We start from the raw sequence: 6,167 nt of genomic DNA, 5'->3' as shown, positions 1-6,167 counted from the left end.
TATTGGAAGGGTGTATGATGCCCTTGTTTATGTGTAATAAAGGGTATATTGGAGTGCCAGTTCCTTGTAGTTTTTGGAAGCCCTTTCACTTAGTGCATAAGCTTTAAAAGTGTAGGCGACCCACTACCTGAACATTTGTACCACAATGTGAATGAGGCCCCCTCCATTATGTGCTATACAGGTTGTATTGGAGTACCTCTTCCGTGTAATTTTTGGCAGCACTTGCACTTTATATACAAGTAAATATACAGGAAAGAATGTTTCCTAATAATTTTTCCTCTAAAATCGATTTTATCTTCGGTTTGGTGTGGATTATTGTCAGTCTGTAAAAAAGGCGTACTACTCGGACAACATCGTTCCCAGCAGTGACCTGGGAGTCCAAGATGCATCCAGACATCCCCCCTATGCTTTTCCCAAACCATTTTTGTGGTGTTTCCATCAATTTCTGACCTTTTCCTATGAACCAGCCACCCTCCCCTCTTCAGAGCAGGGGGTGCCTGGTTGAATGTTCTGGTTCCCCATTGACTTCCATTGTGCTTGGGTGCTCAACATGACCCTGAGCTCTGATAGGGAGAAAGCTGCAGCAGAAAGGACACACCCCCTGAGCTGTGATAAGAAGAGAACTGCAGCAGATTATGCAGACGATTGTCGGCAAGGAAACCTTCCTTCCTGGCATTTGCCTGCTCATCAGCGGAGAATAAAGCTGCTATTACATGCAGCGATCTCCTATGGAATATGGGGAAAAGCGATCGCTAATTCTATCGCTCATCTCAATACTGTGTCATGGCTGAGGATGGGGAAAACCCTCAGCCGTGCGGTATCAGCAGATGGAGTCGCTGCAAGGCCAGGACAGAGAATTAGGGAGCTGGTCACCTCCTACACATCCCTAATTCTGACCCTGTCTCCTATCCATATGAGCCAACCCTGAAGGTAGGAGGGCTCATACTCCGGAACCTGATATTCCTGCTCGCCCTCAGGGTGGCCCTGGACTAGGAGCAGGGTAAGACGGGTCGTCTTACCCTGCTCCTAGTCCAGGGCCACCCTGAGGGCGAGCAGGAATATCAGGTTCCGGAGTATGAGCCCTCCTACCTTCAGGGTAGGAACAGACACGGAGGAACAGGAGTCTCATTGGCCAAGCTACAAAGAAAGGGGGACATAAACAGACATATGGCAATGACAGGTAAGTGAGACTAGTACCACACTTACCTGCCACAGACACACAACCTGGAACACATGTGCAAATGCTGCTATCCACAACCAACACAAAGGACACAGCACACAACAGACATCACACGGGAACCCAGTAAACCATATGCTGCAATAACAGATAAACCATAAAGACATAAACTAACACCAGACATAACGTTTATGACCACCAAGCTGGCCCTCACTGGCAGATGGTAAAGTAACCAGGAGGATGTCTCCAGCAAGCATGGCTGAAGAACCCCCTCTGACTACTGCCTTCCACTGAGGCTTTATAGGGCCAAGTAGCCACACCCACAGTCAGACACACCCAGTGCACACACACACTAGGAAGGAAGCTAACCCTTCCAACACCAGGGAAGGGAAGACATCAACTTAAAGGGGAAGTGCACACAACACATATAACAGGCAACTGCATGCGGCCACAAGAGTCACGACCTTGACCAAGGGTCGTGACATACTGAATCATTATTTGCCAGCAGCAGAACCCGATTAGACACCATGATCTGCCATGGGCAAACAATGATTTTTAAACCTGTTGAAAGATTCCAATTACCCAATGAACGAGCATTTGCATTGGGTAATCGGCGGCAGTATTTTTGTTATGATTGCATTTTACTCATTTTTGGCTAAAAGTTATATTAAAATATTATTAAAAATATTGAGCCATTCTGTCACAAAGGGTTGACAGTTTTTCTAACTGTGTGACTGGTACTTTCATTTTCACTTTGTGCAGGTCATCTAATAACCCTTATCTCTAAATTATCATAACCCTTATCATAAACACATATTTAAGCCACATTCTTATCAGTAAGAAAAGAACTGAGCTATAAGGAGTGTTTATAATGTCAAAGAGCAGAGATAAGGAGTCTGTCTGCTCCCCAAATGACGGAAAAGACAGAAAATCCACAGGCTGCTGCTACAGCATCTCAGCTATGTACACCAATTAATATTTTTTTTATAAAGACCAGTTTAAAAAAAATATATATTTTGTTAAAAATAAGTACAATGCAATCATTTAAAAAAAATTGCCCCCAAAGGTATACATAGCCTTTAAGTCATACAATCTGACCAACAATAATGATTAATATCACTGAGGATAGTTTACTAATACCATTAAAATCATCAGTTATGACAGGTCACTAGTAGGTAGGTAGTGGTACACTCCAGATCAACTGTAACTATTGCTTTCTCACCACTTATACCTGGGGAAACAAAGGCAGAAAATCCACATGATGTTGGTTAAGCCACATAAAAGATGTCAGTCCCAAAGAGAGACACCTGATCCACTGACGTACTCTTAGGACTGAGGATGGGTTTACATGGTGCTCTTTTTGCCTTCATTAAAAAAACACCAACAAAAGCCGCATTGTAAAACGCATGCAGTTTTGGGTTTCTATGGGGGAAACACCTTTATTCAGTGTGCATCACCTGTAAAAACTGTGTGAGCGATTGTCACAGTTTTGCAATGTGGTAATCATTTTTACTATGTGGGTTTTGTTTCGTTCCTTTACTGCGACAAAAACCGCAGCGTGCAAACCCAGTGTCACAGCACTAAACAGAATTTGTGTAGATTAGCTGGCCTTGTTTTCCATGTATGATTGATGAATTGTCAATGGTTACAGCCCCATTGCAGGTTTAGATTGTACCACTACTTACCTTCATTTCTGTTGCTCTGTGTAGTAATTTTGCTTGGTGAAGATTTCTGTGACTTTGACCCAAATGGTCGTTGATTTTAATGGTATTAATATATTAATAAAAAGCAAACTTTTAGTGGGACTCTTTCCTCAGTGATATCTGTTCTTCTTTTGAATGCGAGATTTCATTATATCTTTCACCTATGGCATTTCAGTTGGTACAATAAGGCCAGGTACAAACGTTGCTTTTTAAAAATACATGCGTTAATAACAAAACTGCATATTTTTAACATATGAAACATGTTAAATTAATGTTATTTACTTGTAAAAATTGCATCGTCAATTACCACATTAATTTAACAAGTGTCACCTGTAAAACAAAAATTGCAGTAAAAAAAAAAAAGCCTATAAACCTGATCTGACACTTTTTTAAATTTTTCTTATAGGACACATGTACTCTTTGTACAGCACCAAGGATCAAAACACAGCAGATTGAAACAATATAATACACATTTTCACATTTTGGATTTTTAATTTGGGTATGAGCATCGGAACCCGAAGAAACATTGACTGTATATGGGGTCCATTTGTGTAGGACGTTATTAGTCTGTATGGTCACTTACCAGCAAGTCTTCATGTAGGGTACATATACTAATGTAGAGACTGATTGATGGCCAATGCTGTGCAGTAAATGTCCGCCATCCACATATCCTGTTTCTTCACATCTTATTGTGAGGAACATTTGCTGGGGTTGCCTGGAAGAAGCATCCAGCTGTCTACTGTAGAGTATAGTGAGTAGACATTAACAAGCCATTTAATCCTGAGACTCAAAACAAAATAGGTTATTAAACATGAAATATCTGTACCCATGTTTCTTCATAGCACAGTTATCGGATGTTTTTCCCTATCCTTTAAAAATGACAATGACAAACATTTGTACTGCACTTTTCTCACAAGGACCCAAAGCACATGCATAGTTGTGTGGCTGGGGTGACTCTCTGGGGAGTCAGTGGCTGCCATATAGGCGCAAAAAACCCCAACACACACTATCAGGACCGGCTACAGGTTCATATGGTCTCCTGGGCGATAAAGCTCAGTGGGCCTCCTTGTGTCATTTTTTACATTTACATGTCCCCCTGTGGCTCCCACACCGTATAATGACCTCCAGTGCCCCCCAGAAAGTATAGTGGCCCCCATACAGTGTAATGCCCCACAGAAAGTATAGTGGCCCTCCACACAGTATAGCCCCCAGGGGCCCCACACACAGTATAATGGCCCCCCAGTAGCCCCCCATTCCTTATTATGACCCCTCAGTGGCCCTCCATTCAGTATTATGACCTCCAGTGGCCTCCCACACAGTATAATGACCTCCTGTGGCCCAGTGACAGAGTATAGTAACCTCCAGTTGCCCCCTCACTAGGGGTCATACAGTATGGAGTGGGCACTGGGGGTTTTTATACAGAATGGGGGGCACTGGGGGTAATTATACTGTGTGGGAGGGCACTGGCAGTCATTATACTGTGTAAGGGGCCCTCACACAGTATAATGACCCCCCCCCCCAAGTGGCACCCATCCACATTATTATAATCCTGGCCCCCTCATAGTGTAATGACCCCCCAGTGGCCCCCTCACATACCTATCATTGCTAGAACGCAGGGGAGTCGGCAGTCCTTTCATTAACTATCTGTATTGATGGAAGAGCTCATATAGCAGCTGGCCCGGCACCCCCCTGAGAGCTGGACCGCCCTCCTTTTCACGCCACTGCACAGTGGGTCCACCCAGGAGCAGTGCGCCGCAGCACTTCCCCGGGTATGCCGGGTGCTGACGCCAGCCCTCCACACAAGGGTCAAGCCAGGACCCCAGCGCTGCAAGGCACCAATGCTAACCACTAAGCCACCGTGCTGCCCAAAGTAGGCTTAAGACAAATTTCCATTTTTCCCATGTCAGCTTACTCTCTCACTAACTAATCTCCAGACACAGGAAGTCTTATAAAGGGAATCTGTCACCACAATCTTGGACTATTATCTGAGGTAATACATGAGCTGTACTGCAGATAAGGAGTACAGATCACAGATTTTTATTTCCCTACTGCTCCCTGTTCCCCCGATGTCAATGCTCAAAGCTGCACTGAAATACACAGGACCAGTGGCGTAGCGTGGGTTGCCAGCACCCGGGGCAAGCCATGTATTGCGCCCCCCCCCTAACCTGTGAACATGCCCCTTTTACAGATAATGTAGTAGTTTTTGCTTGCTCCACGTCATCACGTCATCTCGCGAGACCTGGCGCAGGAGGTCACAGTGATATAATCGCGTTCTCCTGCGCCGCTCTACTGCTTCTTAAAGTTTCAGGCCAGGCAGAACGGAGGGGATGGGAGCCATAGGCTTTCATCACCCTCATTATACTGCCTTCTGCCTGGCGCCCCTTACAATTTGGCGCCTGGGGCAACGGCCCCCCTGGCCCCCCCACGCCCCTGCACAGGACTGCTGTGCTAACATAACGTAGAGGACTCCTGTGCACATGCATGGGAGTCCTGACAATGTTTTGCAGCCCAGCTTTATACACTGACAGCAGATGAACAGGGGGCAGTAGAATAGAAAAAAATAGAAATGTGGACTCATCTGCAGTACTACTCATGTATTACCTAAAATAATAGTCCAAGATTCTGGTGACAAATTCTCTTTTAAGAGATTGCCCCACAGAAAATATTCTACAGTTTTAAACCAGAACCTGGATTTATATACTTAATTAATTGCATGTAATTAAAAATGTTGTATAGTTATTGAGTTATTCAATAAAATGTATCTGTATCGTGCCACTTATTTTATTATTTCTTTGTCCGTCTCACTGAGAAGGCCGCACATGCTCAGTCTCATCCTTCAGCTACCTTCTGAGCTGATAGGGAGAGAACTGCAGCAGAATGGACACGCCCCCTGAGCTACAGCAGAAAAGACACTCCCCCTGAGCTGCCAGATTGATATCAATCTAGCAGAGCAATGAATGGGGAGATCTCTGGATCCATGTGAGGTACACGGGCTGGTTCTAGCTTTGTTAGAAAGAGATTATCATGTACTATATGATGTCTGATTTTAATTTTTTACATTCATCTTTGGATAACCCCTTTAAGGAATTATCAGTTGTCAGGTACCCCTGGCACATAAATACACATGGACTCCAACAAAAAGCATTGCAAGAGTAACTTATCTTCTAAAAACCTCACCATTTTGTTATTCTGATTCCCTGTCTATGATAATAAAAACCTAGCTCTGAATCCTTTGACCAATAAAGCTAGGTTTGTTCTACCACATACAATAGTGTTTCTCCTCTCAG

Source organism: Bufo gargarizans, chromosome 1 (assembly GCF_014858855.1).
Source record: "Bufo gargarizans isolate SCDJY-AF-19 chromosome 1, ASM1485885v1, whole genome shotgun sequence".
Lineage (NCBI taxonomy): Eukaryota > Metazoa > Chordata > Amphibia > Anura > Bufonidae > Bufo > Bufo gargarizans.
Note: the sequence above shows the minus strand (reverse complement) of the source record.